This window comes from Pristiophorus japonicus, chromosome 1, assembly GCF_044704955.1.
Source record: "Pristiophorus japonicus isolate sPriJap1 chromosome 1, sPriJap1.hap1, whole genome shotgun sequence".
Taxonomy (NCBI): domain Eukaryota; kingdom Metazoa; phylum Chordata; class Chondrichthyes; family Pristiophoridae; genus Pristiophorus; species Pristiophorus japonicus.
Genome location: NC_091977.1, coordinates 482,501,646 through 482,517,165, shown reverse-complemented (window position 1 = coordinate 482,517,165; position 15,520 = coordinate 482,501,646).

The window sequence follows — 15,520 nt, the reverse complement described above, 5'->3', positions numbered from 1 at the left end:
CTCCCTTGCCAACTTAGAATCTCTTCCAGGTTCTGCAAGTGTTCGATGGTGTCCCGACCTGTGATCAATATGTTATCCTGGAAAACCACAGTGCACGGAACTGACTTTAGTAGACTCACCATGTTCCTTTGAAAAATAGCAGCGGTCGATCGAATCCAAAATGGGCATCTATTGTAGATGAACATACCTTTGTGCATGTTGATGCATGTGAGGCCTTTCGAAGATTCCGCCAGCTCCTGCGTCATGTAGGCCGAGGTCAGGTCCAACTTGGTGAACGTCTTCCCTCCTGCCAGCGTCGCAAATAGCTAGTCTGCCTTGGATAGCGGGCACTGGTCCTGTAGCAAAAAATGGTTAATTGTTACTTTATAGTCCCCACAAATTCTGACCGTGCCATCGCTCTTGAGAACCGGAACAATCGGGCTGGCCCACTCGTTGAACTCAACCGGTGCGATGATACCCTCTCGTTGCAGCCTGTCCAGCTCGATCTCCACTTTCTCTCACATCATGTATGGCACCACACGTGCCTTGTGGTGGATGGGTCGTGTACCGGGAACCAAGTGGATCTGCACCTATGCTCCAGAGAAATTTCCGATGCTTGGCTCAAACAACGACGGGAACTTGCTCACAACCTGAGCACATGAGGCATCGTCGACGGATGAAAGTGTTCGGATGTCGTCCCAGTTCCAGCGTATTTTTCACAGCCAGCTTCTGCCGAACAGAGTGGAGCCATCTCCTGGTACAATCCATAGTGGTAGTATGTGCACTGCTCCATCATAGGAGAGTTTTACTGCTGCACTGCCAATTACAGGGATCAGCTCTTTCGTGTAAGTTCTTAGCTTGGTATGAATAGGGTTCAGCTTGGACCTGTGTGCTTTGTTGCACCACAGCCTCTCGAAGGCCTTTTTGCTCATGATAGACTGACTTGCACCCGTGTCCAATTCCATGGCTACTGGAATTCTGTTCAGTTCAACATTTAACATGATCGGTGGACATTTCGTGGTGAAAGTATATACCCCGTACACTTCTGCCTCCTAGGTTTGAGTCTCTAGTTCAGTTTGATCTGCCATAGGTTGGTCTTGCTCTGCAATGTGGTGATTTGCAGGATTTGCAGCTCATCTGCACATTCGCTGGAGGTATCCCATTGTTCCACAGCCTTTGCACGCAGTGTTTGAAGTGGGATTGATGGGCTCAATGATCACCTCAGCAGCGCCAACCAGGTGTTAATTGCATCGCATTCACACTTGATGGTGGACTCTGAGCCATCTGAGGTCATGCAGCTGCAGGCCTGGATGTTCTGCCATACGCATTCCTGCCTGAAAACTATGTTACTTTGTGTGCAGTACTTGCCGATGCATCTTTATGCTGCGAAATTTGTTTGGTGTTATTGCTGGTGGACATAAATGCCTGGGTTATCATAGAAACATAGAAACATAGAAACATAGAAAATAGGTGCTTGAGTAGGCCATTCAGCCCTTCAAACCTGCACCACCATTCAATAAAAACATGGCTGATCATTCCCGCAGTACCCCTTTCATGCTTTCTCGCCATACCCCTTGATCCCCTTAGATGTAAGAGCCATATCTAACTCCCTCTTGAATATATCCAATGAACTGGCATCAACAACTCTCTGCGGCAGGGAATTCCACAGATTAACAACGCTCTGAGTGAAGAAGTTTCTCCTCATCTCAGTCCTAAATGGCCTAGCCATTATCTTAAGGCTGTGTGCCCTGGTTCTGGACTTCCCCAACATCGGGAATATTCTACCCGCATCTAACCTTTCCCGTCCCATCAGAATCTTATATGTTTCTATGAGATCCCCTCTCATCCTTCTAAATGCCAATGTATAAAGGCCCAGTTGATCCAGTCTCTCCTCATATGTCAGTCCTGCCATCCCGGGAATCAGTCTGGTGAACCTTCGCTGCACTCCCTCAATAGCAAGAATATCCTTCCTCAGATTAGGAGACCAAAACTGAGCACAATATTCCAGGTGAGGCCTCACCAAGGCCCTGCACAACTTCAGTAAGACCTCCCAGCTCCTATACTCAAATCCACTAGCTATGAAGGCCAACATACCATTTGCCTTCTTCACCGCCTGCTGTACCTGCATGCCAACTTTCAATGACTGATGAACCATGACACCCAGGTTTCGTTGCACCTCCCCTTTTCCTAATCTGCCGCCATTCAGGTAATATTCTGTCTTCGCATTTTTGCCCCCAAAGTGGATAACCTCACATTTATCCACATTATACTGCATCTGCCATGCATTTGCCCACTCACCTAACCTGTCCAAGTCACCCTGTAGCCTCCTAGTGTCCCGCTCACAACTCACACAGCCACCCAGTTTAGTGTCATCTGCAAACTTGGAGATATTACACTCAATTCCTCCATCCAAATCATTGATGTATATTGTAAAGAGTTGGGGTCCCAGCACTGAGCCCTGCGGCACCCTACTAGTCACTGCCTGCCATTCTGAAAAGGACCCGTTTATCCCAACTCTCTGCTTCCTGTCTACCTTCCAGTTCTCTATCCATGTCAGTATATTACCTCCAATACCACGTGCTTTGATTTTGCACACCAATTTCTTGTGTGGGACCTTGTCAAAAGCCTTTCGAAAGTCCAAATACACCACATCCATTGGTTCTCCCTTGTTCACTCTACTAGTTACATTCTCAAAAAATTCCAGAAGATTTGTCAAGCATGACTTCCCCTTCATAAATCCATGCTGACTTGGACCAATCCTGTCACTGCTTTCCAAATGCGCTGCTATTTCATCCTTAATAATTGATTCCAACATTTTCCCCACTACTGATGTCAGGCTAACCGATCTATAATTACCCGCTTTCTTGCTCCCTCCCTTTTTAAAAAGTGGTGTTACATTAGCTACCCTCCAGTCCATAGGAACTGATCCAGAGCCGATAGACTGTTGGAAAATGATCACCAATGCATCCACTATTTCTAAGGCCACTTCCTTAAGTACTCTTGGATGCAGACTATCAGGCCCCGGGGATTTATCGGCCTTCAATCCCATCAATTTCCCTAACACAATTTCCCGCCTAATAAGGATATCCTTCAGTTTCTCCTTCTCACTAGACCCTCAGTCCCCTAGTACTTCCGGAAGGTTATTTGTGTCTTCCTTCGTGAAGACAGAACCAAAGTATTTGTTCTATTGGTCTGCCATTTCTTTGTTCCCCATTATAAATTCACCTGAATCGACTGTAAGGGACCTACGTTTGTCTTCACTAATCTTTTTTTCTTCACATATCTATAGAAGCTTTTGCAGTCAGTTTTTATGTTCCTGGCAAGCTTCTTCTCATACTCTATTTTCCCCCTCTTAATTAAACCCTTTGTTCTCCTCTGCTGAATTCTAAATTTCTCCCAGTCCTCAGGTTTGTTGCTTTTTCTGGCCAATTTATATGCCTCTTCCTTGGATTTAACACTATCCTTAATTTCCCTTGTTAGCCATGGTGAGCCACTTTCCCGTTTTATTTTTACTCCAGACAGGGATGTACAGGGATGTTATGGCTTTGCTCAGGTTCGGTGTTTCAACAATCAATACTTTGTGAAGGATAACCTTGTGGCCAATGCCCAGCACAAAAAAGTCTCTTAGCATTTACTCCAGGAATCCACCGAATTCGCAATGTCCTGCAAGGTGCCTTAGCTCGGCGATGTAGCTCGCCAATTCCTAGCCTTCAGACCGTTGACATGTATAAAATCGATACCTTGCCATCAGAACGCTTTCCTTCAGATTTAGGTGCTCCCGAACTAGCGTACACAGTTCTTCATAAGATTTGGTTGTTGGTTTCACCGGAGCAAGAAGATTCTTCATGAGGCCATAGGTTGTTGCCCCTCAGACGGTGAGGAGGATCGCCCTTCATTTGGCAGCGTTCTCATTCCCTTCCAGCTCGTTGGCCACGAAGTATTGGTCGAGTCGCTCCACGAAGGCTTCCTAATCATCACCTTCTGAGAATTTCTCCAGGAGACCAACAATTCTCTGCATTTTCGGGTGATGGTTCATTATCTATTACTCATCGTCAGTTGTTATGTTTCAAATAAAACAATGTGACTGAGTACTGTAGATTTGAGTGAGTGTGACCTTAGTCTCTTTATTCTGACTCCAGAGTGCCAACACAGCATGGGAGGCCTGCTTATATGCAGTGCTCGCAAGGACTGCTGGGATTCCTTGGGACTCCAACAGATGCGCACTCTGGTGGCGGTAGAATGCTGGTTGCAAGGTGTTGCATACATGACAGGTGCCTCAGAAGGCTACTGGAGGCTATTGGGGAAACATGTCAACTGCTGGATGGAGACCCGCAGCGCACTTCTACCAGGAGAACAGCGAATCGTTAAGGCCCTGAGGTTGGCGAGTCGGTGAATCGGGAGGTTGGTGAATAGGTAGGCCCTGTGAGGTCGGTGAGTTGGAAAGGCCCTGAAGTCAGCGAGTCGGTAAGGCCCTGAGGTCGGCGAGTCGGTAAGCCCTGTGAGGTCGGCGAGTCAGTCGGCCCTGTGAGGTCTGGAGTTCGGAGACTGGGAGTTCGAAGGTCGGTGAAGTGAGTTGGTAAGTGGCTCTCTTTTCTCTATTTCTTTTAGGTTGGAAGTTCGGAGGCTGAGAAGTTGGGAAGCCACAGAGATCGGTGAGGTGAGTTGGTAATTAGCTCTCTTTTCTTTATTTCTTTTTAAGTAGATTTTAAACTAGATAAGGCTAACTAGAGGGATGGCAGTGCAGCTCAGTTCCGTGGAGTGCCACATCCTGCAGCCTGTGGGAAGTCCTGGATGCTTCGCGCAGCCTAGACAACCCTGTGTGCAGGAAGTGTCTCCAGCTTCAACTGCTTGAGCTCTGCGTTTCGGAGCTGGAGCCGCGGGTGGAGTCAATACGGTGCATCCGCGAGGCTGAGAACTACGTGGATAGCACGTTTCAGGAGGTGGTCACCCTGCAGCTTAAAGGCGTGCAGGTAGAGGGGCAGTGGGTGACCACCAGATGTAGTAAGTGTGCTAGGCAGGTAGCGCAGGAGTCCCCCCATGAGTCCATCTCACTTTCAAACTGATATTCACTTCTGAATATCAGTCAGGATGATGGTGCCTCTGGGAAGTGCAGCCAGAACCAATTCCAAGGCACCACGGGTGGCTCAGCTGCACAGGGGGGAAGGGACGAAGAACAAAAGAGCCCTAGTGATAGGGGATTCTATAGTTAGGAGAATAGACAGGCATTTCTGCGGCCGTAGACATGACTCCCAAATGGTTTTGTGCCTCCCTGGTGCCAGTGTCAAGGATGTCACAGAGCAGACGCAGGGCATCCTGGGGGGTGAGGGTAAACAGCTAGATGTCGTGGTCCATATCGACATAGGTAAAATAAGGGATGAGGTCCTATAGGAAGAATTCAGGGAGCTAGGAAGAAAAGTAAAGGGTAGGACCTCAAAGACAGTAATCTCCGGGTTGCTACCGGTGCCATGTGAAAATGAGTATGAGAATAGAAGGATAGAGATGATGAATACGTGGCTGGAAAGTAGGTGAAGCAGAGGGGCTTTAAATTCTTGAAGCATTGGGACCGCTTCTGGGGGAGATGGGACCTGTACAAACCGGATGGGTTCCACCTCAACAACGTCGGGACCAATGTCCTCGCGGGGAGTTTTGCAGTTGGGGAGAGTTTAAACTAGCTTGGCAGGGGGATGGGAACCTGAGAATGAATTCAAAAGGGAAGTAAAGCAGAAATTGGACAGCAAGAATCTATAAAGCGAATCTGCAAGACAGAGGAAACAGGGCTTAGTATGTAGTAAGCAAGGAGGTCTTCTTATGCTGAATGGTATATAGTTTAATGCAAGGAGTATAGCGAATAAGACGGATGAGCTCAGAGTACAGGTAGACACTCGGGAGTATGACATTTGAAGAGATCGCAAAGTCTCGGTTTAAAAAATGGACTCAGTCGAGAATATTTTGTGAACTTTATGGGTTTTTTTTTCTGAGGGTACTTTCCCTGTGATGGGATCACCCTGTGCAGGTATGTGAAAAGGCTGGTTTGTTAAAACTCCAGAGACCGCATGGCAGTTGGCTGTGACAAAGAACTGTCAGTCATCCAGAATGTATGGGTTCGCCCTAGCAAAAGGAAAGGGGCTCAGATATCTGAGGCATGCATAAACTATTGGAAAACCATTCTAATATGCAAAGGCACTTCTTACCTCCATCTCAGAAGAGAAGCAGAACAATGACCCACTAGCCTGGCCAGACCAAGAGGGGCCAGTTCTTCCCTACACAAAAGCCGAGAGATGTCCCAGACCCAGGACCATCAGTCCAATACACATGGGTCTGATGGCCCATCATCAACTAAGCACCAGAGTACTTAGAAGCAAAAGATTTCAAAGATTGGTGGAAGAGATAAGGGCAGCAGGACTCCATTAAAGATAGACTCCTTTCCACCATTCTCCAGAGTACTGGACTGTTCTCCGGCGTTTGACTGTCCCCCTTCTCTCTTTCACTCCACCAAGACCGAAGTGACAAGAAAAAGGACCAGCTGAGCAATCGAGACCAACTGGTGAGCTGTGTGGGGTGTAAAGTATTGTGTTCCCAACACATGAGACTGCACACAGGGAGGTTAAAGTAACAGTGACCTCCGTCTTTATTAAGACATTCCAGAGTGAGGAACAGGCCTTAGGGGCTGGCTTATATATAGTGCTCCCAGGGGATGCTGGAATCCCTTGGGACTTCAGGGGATGCGCTCCCTGGTGGCAGAACATGGGAGTGCATGCTTTACAGATACACAACATCACTCCCCCGCAAAGTCAAAGTGAAAACTATTTACAAGATGAAGTGGTCGGGAGCCTTTCTTTTCTGGTGGATCGCCTCGATAAAAATGTCTGTTCTGGTGTGTTGGCTGTGCCCTCGCTGGGCTGACGTGTTGTTGGCCCTGCATGGCTGATGGGTTTGATTTCCTGGTCTGGGGTGGTGTCGTTGATCCTTTGGGTGTGTGTTGTGGGCTCGAAAAAGGTGGTGTCTGCTATGGGTTGTTCAGGGCAGTCTGTGAACCACAGCCTCGTTTGGTCCACAAATTTGTCCATTATCTAGTTTGACTACAAACACCCAACATCCTTCTTTAGCTATCACCGTGCCCGCGATCCACTTGGGACCATGTCCATAGTATGGTGATCCACCATACACGGGGTCATTCAGATCAATTTCCCATGACACAGTGGCGCGACCATCGTTTACATTCTGTTGCTACCGCCTGCTCTCTACCTGATCATGTAGGTTGGGGTGAACCAACGAGAGTCTGGTATTAAGTGTCCTTTTCATGAGTAGCTCAGCCGGGGGCACCCCTGTTAGCGAGTGGGGTCTCATGCGGCAGCTGAGCAGTACTCGGGACAGGTGGGTTTGGAGTGAGCCTTCTAGGACTAGTTTAAGGCTCTGTTTCATTGTTTGTACTGCTCACTCTGCCTGCCCATTGGAGGCTGCTTTAAACGGGGCCGAGGTGATATGTTTGATCCCATTGCAGGTCATGAATTCTTTAAATTCGGCACTGGTGAAACATGGCCCGTTGTCACTGACCAGTATGTCAGGCAGGACGTGGATGGCAAACATGGCCCTCAGGCTTTCAATGGTGGCGTTGACAGTGCTTCCCGACATTATTTCACGTTCAATCCATTTTGAAAAAGCATCCATCACCAGGAACATTTTACCGAGAAACGGGCCCGCATAGTCGACATCGATCCTCGACCATGGTCTGGAGGGCCAGGACCACAAACTTAGTGGTGCCTCTCTGGGCGCGTTGCTCAACTGATCACACACGCGGCATTGCCGTACAAAGGACTCTAAGTCAGTCGATACCGGGCCACCACACGTGGGATCTGGCTATCACTTTCATCATTACGATACCCGTGTGTGTGCTGTGGAGATCCGAGATGAACGTCTCCCTGCCCTTTTTGGGTAGCACTACACGGTTACCCCACAACAGGCAGTCTGCCTGAATGGACAACTCATCCTTTCGCCGCTGGAACGGCTTGATTAGCTCTTGTATTTCAATGGAGATTCTGGCCCAGCTCCCCTGCAGTACATGGTTTTTTACTCGGGACAGCAGAGGTTCTGGCTGGTCCAAGTCCTAAGCTGGCGGGCCGTGACAGGTGATTTATCATTTTCAAACGTCTCCTAACCTGAGGAAGGACATTCTTGCTATTGAGGGAGTGCAGCGAAGGTTCACCAGACTGATTCCCGGGATGGCGGGACTGACCTATCAAGAAAGACTGGATCAACTGGGCTTGTATTCACTGGAGTTCAGAAGAATGAGAGGGGACCTCATAGAAACATTTAAAATTCTGACGGGGTTAGACAGGTTAGATGCAGGAAGAATGTTCCCAATGTTGGGGAAGTCCAGAACCAGAGGTCACAGTCTAAGGATAGGGGTAAGCCATTTAGGACCGAGATGCGGAGGAACTTCTTCACCCAGAGAGTGGTGAACCTGTGGAATTCTCTACCACAGAAAGTTGTTGAGGCCAATTCACTAAATATATTCAAAAAGGAGTTAGATGAGGTCCTTACTACTAGGGGGATCAAGGGGTATGGTGAGAAAGCAGGAATGGGGTACTGAAGTTGAATGTTCAGCCATGAACTCATTGAATGGCGGTGCAGGTTAGAAGGGCCGAATGGCCTACTCCTGCACCTATTTTCTATGTTTCTATGTTTCCATGACCATCAACAAGTCTGCGGACTGCGCCACCATTAACAAGTTTGCAGGCTGCGCCATTTCCACCCCCAAGGTGGGCAATGGTAGCCGACTGAGAGCATCCACACAGTTCTCGGTGCCTGGCCTTTGGCGGATGGTATAGTTATATGCTGATAGCGCGAGTGCCCACCTTTGTATGCGGGCTGAGGCATTAGTATTTATCCCCTTGTTTTCAGCAAACAGGGATATGAGGGACTTGTGATCGAATTTGAGGCGAAACAGGTACTGATGCATTTTCTTTACCCTGAACACACACGCTAATACCTCTTTCTCAATCATGCTGTAGGCCCTCTCGGTCTTAGACAAGCTCCTGGAGGCATAGGCGACAGGTTGCAACTTCCCCGCAATGTTAGTTTGTTGTAATACACACCCGACTCCGTACGACGACATTTCACATGCTAGCACAAGTCTTTTACACGGATTATAAAATACAAGCAGCTTGTTGGAGCATAAAATGTTTCTGACTTTCTCAAAAGCAATTACTTCGTTTTTTCCCCCATACCCAGTTCTCACCTTTATGCAATAACACACGTAGGGGCTCTAAGATGGTGCTTAACACAAGTAGGAAGTTACCAAAATAGTTGAGAAGTCCCAGGAACGACCGCAGCTGTGTGACGTTCTGTGGCCTGGGCGCGTTCCTGATAGCCTCTGTCCTGACGTCTGTGGGCTGAATGCCATCCGCCGCGATCTTTCTCCCCAAAAACTCCACTTCTGTTGCCATGAAGACGCATTTCGACCTCTTCAGCCGCAGCCCTACGCGATCCAGTCGCTGGAGGATCTCCTCCAGGTTTTGTAGGTGCTCGACGGTGTCCCGACCCATGACCAATATGTCGTCCTGAAAAACCACCGTGGGCGGTACCGACTTGAGTAGGCTCTCCGTGTTTCTCTGGAAGATCGCTGCAGCCGACTGAATTCCAAACAGGCATCTGTTGTAGATGAACAGTCCCTTGTGCGTGTTGATGCAGGTGAGACCCTTCGAAGACTCCTCCAGCTCCTGCTTCTTGTAAGCCGAAGTCAGATCGAGCTTGGTGAACGTCTTACCTCCTGCCAGCATTGCAAATAGGTCATCTGCCTTAGGTAGCAGGTATTGGTCCTGTAGCGAGAAACGATTAATAGTTACTTTATAATCGCCGCAAATCCTGACCGTGCCATCACTTTTGAGTACTGGAACAGCGGGCTGGCCCACTCGCTGAATTCCACTGGGGAGATGATGTCCCCGTGTTGCAACCTGTTCAGCTTGATTTCAACTCTCTCCCTCATCATGTGAGGTACCGCTCGCACCTTGTGGTGAATGGGTCGTGCCTCTGGGACCAAGTGGATCTGCACCTTTGCCCCGGAAAAGTTTCCAATGCCTGGCTCAAAAAGGGAAGGAAATTTGTTCAGAATTTGTTAAGAGGCCTCATCGCCAAGTGATAGTGCTCGGATGTCATCCCAGTTCCAGCGAATTTTGCCCAGCCAGCTCCTTCAAGCAGTATGGGGCCATCGCCCGGGACAATCCCGAGTGGCAGATCATGCACCGTGTCCTCATAGGTGACCTTGACCATGGCACTGCCCAGGACAGTCATGAGCTCTTTGGTGTACGTTCTCAGTTTCGTGTGGATGGGGCTCAGGGCTGGTCTGAGTGCCTTGTTGCACCATAGTCTCTCAAACATCTTTTTACTCATGATGGATTGGCTAGCGCCTGTGTCCAGTTCCATGGCTACGGGTAAGCCATTCAATTTTACACAGAAACATAGAAACATATAAAATAGGTGCAGGAGTAGGCCATTTGGCCCTTCGAGCCTGCACCACCATTCAATATAATCATGGCTGATCATTCACCTCAGTACCCCTTTCCCGCTTTCTCTCCATACCTCTTGATCCCTTTAGCCATAAGGGCCATATCTAACTCCCCTCTTGAATATATCGAATGAACTGGCATCAACGACTTTCTGCAGCAGGGAATTGCACTGGTTAATAACTCTCTGAGTGAAGAAGTTTCTCCTCATCTCAGTCCTAAATGGCCTACCCTTTATCCTAAGGCTGTGTCCCCTGGTTCTGGACTTCCCTAACATCGGAAACATTCTTCCCGCATCTAACCTGTCCCGTCCCGTCAGAATCTTATACATTTCTATGTCATTCCCTCTCATCCTTCTAAACTGCAGTGTATAAAGGCCCAGTTGATCCAGTCCCTCCTCATATGTCATTCCAGCTATCCCTGGAATCAGTCTGCTGAACCTTCGCTGCACTCCCTCAATAGCAAGAACGTCCTTCCTCAGATTCGGAGATCAAAACTGAACACAATATTCCAAGTGAGGCCTCACCAAGGCCCTGTACAATTGCAGTAAGACCTCCCTGCTCCTATACTCAAATCCCTATCTATGAAGGCCAACATGCCATTTGCCTTCTTCACCGCCTGCTGTACCTGCATGCCAACTTTCAATGACTGATGAACCATGTCACCCAGGTCTCGTTGCACCTCCCCTTTTCCTAATCTGCCACCATTCAGATAATATTCTGTCTTCGTGTTTTTGCCACCAAAGTGGATAACCTCACATTTATCCACATTATACTGCATCTGCCATGCATTTACCCACTCACCTAACCTGTCCAAATCACCTTGCAGCCTCTTAGCATTCTCCTCACAGCTCACACCGCCACCCAGTTTAGTGTAATCTGCAAGCTTGGAGATATTACACTCAATTCTTTCATCCAAATCATGAATGTATATTGTAAAGAGCTGGAGTCCCAGCACTGAGCCCTGCGGCACTCCACTAGTCACTGACTCCCATTCCGAAAAGGACCTTTTAGCCCGACTCTCTGCTTCCTGTCTGCCAACCAATTCTCTATCCATGCCAGTACTTTACCCGCAATATCATGTGCTTTGATTTTGCACACCAGTCTCTTATATGGGACCTTGTCAAAGACCTTTTGAAAGTCCAAATACACCGCATCCACTGGTTCTCCCTTGTCCACTCTACTATTTACATACTCAAAAAATTCCAGAAGATTTGTCAAGCATGATTTCCCTTTCACAAATCCATGCTGACTTGGACCGATCCTGTCACTGCTTTCCAAATGCGCTGCTATTTCATCCTTAATAATTGATTCCAACATTTTCCCCACTACTGATGTCAGGCTAACCGGTCTATAATTACCCGTTTTCTCTCTCCCTCCTTTTTTTAAAAAGTGGTGTTACATTAGCTACCCTCCAGACCATAGGAACGGATCCAGAGTCGATAGACTGTTGGAAAATGATCACCATTTAGCATTATAGGTGGGCATTTCGTCGGAAATGTGTGCACCCTGTGTACTTCAGCATCTGCCTCCTCTCTCTAAGGCTTGAAATTGCTTTGATCCACCATGGACCGATCTTCCTCTGCCACGTGGTGGTTAGCAGGGTTTGCAGAGCTTGCAGCTCATCTGCAAGCTCGTTGGAGGTGCCCCATTGTTCCACAGCTCTTGCAAACATATCCTTTGAAGCAGCATAAATAGGCTGAATGGAAGCCTCCACAACACCAACAAGGTGTGAATTGCCTTGCATTCATCCTTTGTTGGGGACTCTGAGTCGTTTGGGTCACCTGAGGCCTGCTGGCAGTTGCAGACTCGTGGGTTCTACCCTGTACATTCCTGCTCGCAAACACAATTCCAGTTAATTTATGAACATTGCTAGCACTTGTGTGCTGAGAGATTTGTTTGGTATTATCACTGGTGGACATAAACGCCTGTGCTATCGCAATGGCCTTATTGAGGGTCGGTGTCTCTACAGTCAAAAGTTTTCGTAGGATGGTCTCGTGGCCAATACCCTGTACAAAAAGGTCTCTGAGCATCTGCTCCAGGTAGCCATCAAACTCTCATTGTCCTGCAAGTTGCCTTAGCTCGGCGATGTAGCTCGCCATTTCCTGACCTTCAGATCACTGGCACGTGTAGAACCGATACCTCGCCATCAGCATGCTCTCCTTCGGGTTAAGATGCTCCCAAACCAGTGTGCACAGCTCCTCATATGACTTAGCTGTGGGTTTCACCGGAGCCAGAAGATTCTTCATGAGGCTGTAGGCCGGTGCCTCCCAGACCGTGAGGAGCTCTCCTTTTTGCAGCGCTTCCTTCTCCGTGCAGTTCGTTGGCTACAAACTACTATTTAGCCGTTCGACGTTGGCTTCCCAGTCCTCACCCTCCGAGAACTTCTCCAGGATGCCCACAGTTTGCTGCATCTTTGCGTTGGATTCGTATACACGTCGGCAGTTATTGTGTTCCTAACACAGATGAGACTGCACACAGGGAGGTTAAAGTAACAGTGACCTCAGTCTTTATTAAGACACTCCAAAATGAGGAACAGGCCTTAGGGGCTGGCTTATGTACAGTGCTCCCAAGGGATGCTGGGATCCATTGGGACTTCAGGGGATGTGCTCACTGGTGGCGGAACATGGGAGTGCATGCTTTGCAGATACACAACATAAAGGGCTCAGAGTTTTCTTGGAAGTGAAGCTTTATCGGGCTATTCTGGGGAGGAAGCTTCATGCAACTGGGTAATTCGCTGGTAGGGGGGAGTTAGACTCTACCATCGCAACAAGAAAATGACTGCATGTCACCAGTCCTCAGTGTGGTACTGTATGTTGTTTTAACCTGGATCTTATTCTCCATAGAGACAGTGATTTTGTTTCATAGTGCATGTTTTAGCCAGTGTATGTTAGACCAAATAAATAAATGCGATTTTTCACCGAAGCATCCCTGTCTGTGACTTATTCCATTTACACTCTGAATACTAATCCCCGGGTATAGAATTTTCATAAGAATGTAAATCAGTCATGGACAGCGCTTCTAGTGAAAAATCACAAATGGAGGAAGGGATTTCTTCATATGTATTTAAGAAGGTTAACATCACTAAGAAGTTGGTGCTAGGTTTGTTGCGTGCTGAGCATCCAGCGGACGCAGCGGCAAAATGGACGGAGGGCAAGGAGCATAAGCGCAGCAATGAAAAGGCGATATGGCTCGTCTGTCTACAAAGACAAGTACAATGCTGGATGAGCAGGTTGGTAAGTTAGAGGCAGAGCTCAGGGAGTCCAAGGCACAGTCAGATACAAAGGCTGTAGTCGGGAGCAGGTTATGCACACAGCTAAGGGATGAGAAGAGGGGAAGAATAAGCCAGGAGGAAACCTTCCGTAATCATAAGGAGTTCCTGCAATGCCAGGTAACTGAAGCAAAGGGGAATGAGAGGGCGGTTAGGGAGGAGAACACTCGCTTGTCGATTGAGGTAAAGGCACTGGAAGAGCAGTTGAAGGATATTCAGATAGCATACAGAGTCACCAGCACTAGAGGGTTTGATATGGGTAATCATGGTCCTTGCCAGGAGCAGATCCGGAATTTAACTGATGCTCTATCTAAGGCCAAAGGGATGGTCTGCTTGGTAGCTCCGGGAATGGCCTGGGTAGATGAGGATGAGAAGGGGAAAGATAAGGAAGATCAGGGGAAAGATAAGGAGGGCTGTGAGGCAGAGGAGAATGCTCAACCACCGCCCGAAGTGCCGGGACCAGGACCCATGTGCCCTGTCCGGTAGCGGAAATATGGTGCACCTGTAGATGGTCAAGAGCAAGGACCACTGCAGAGTGACTTTGTGGTCCCGTATATGACCTCCCAGATGCAGGCAATGGTCTCTAACCTGACCAAACTGACTAGCAAAGGGGACCCATCTGTCCATTTTATGGCTGTGGAGCAGGTCGGGGGATCAATAATTGTAACAAAGCTGAGTCAGCCAAATTACTTTTGTTTTCCCTGGATAGTAGGTTGTACCAGTCGCTCTCAGTGGGTAGCAAGAGGGGGCAGGGTATGTTAGAGGGGATAAAGGATGACATTCTAGAGGCTATGGGCCTCAATGATGGAAGTCCCTTCTCCCGAGTGGAAAGGACACTGCAGTTAGCTGGGGAGGCACCACAGGCTTTCGCGGACAGGCTTTGGCCCGTCTACCAGAGTGCCTGTGCAGGGTTGCCCAACCGGGCGCAGCTGCAGGAGAAGCCTAGAGCTCACTGGCTGAGGACCCTGTGGTGAACAGCCTGCCCAGGATCAAGGCCAACTCAGAGGGGTGTTGCAATTCCAGGGACCCCCAGACCACAGAAGAGGGAGTAATCTGGCAGTTAACTCTCGGGTGAGGATGACAAACCAAAGGGCAGAGTGCACGAGTTAAAGCCTAGTGGAGGCAATGCTAGAAAAGAGTGGCGCCAGAAAGGGGGTAGCTCAGAGTTGAAGCAGGGTTGTTATGGGTGTGGGAGAAAAGGGCACTGGAGGACAGACTGCCCAGTCCCTGACAAAGGAAGCGGGAAAGGGGATCCTCCAGCGCCAGCGCGGAAAGCTGCAGTTGTGGGGGGAAGCAGCACTGATCTGTTCGTGGTATAAGTGGCTGCTCTCTGCGCAGTCTTTCTGGCAGGGCAGGGTAGGGCGAACGTGGCAGCAAGCAGCGTATCCCATCCGCCCCGAACAATCCCGATCCATGACTAGGGGCTTCTCAGCCCGTTTACCTGTGCCCACTAAGTTATGATGTTTGAAAAAGACCATGCGTGAAGATGGAGGTGGAGAAGGTACAAGGGACCTATCTGATGGACACTGGAGCTTCAAGCACTATTGTCTATGCGGATAACCCGGCCACATCACCTCTATCGGACGGGGACCCATATAACTTAGTAGGGTTCACCGGGAACGAATGAACTGGGTCTTTCTCCATCCCGCTAGCCATCGATCTGGGGACACTCCATACGGAGTGGAAATGTGTCCTGATGCAGTGGGAGTGGGAGGGAATAGGCAATTGGGGGGTAGACTTCATACTAGCCCACAAGATATTGGTGGATT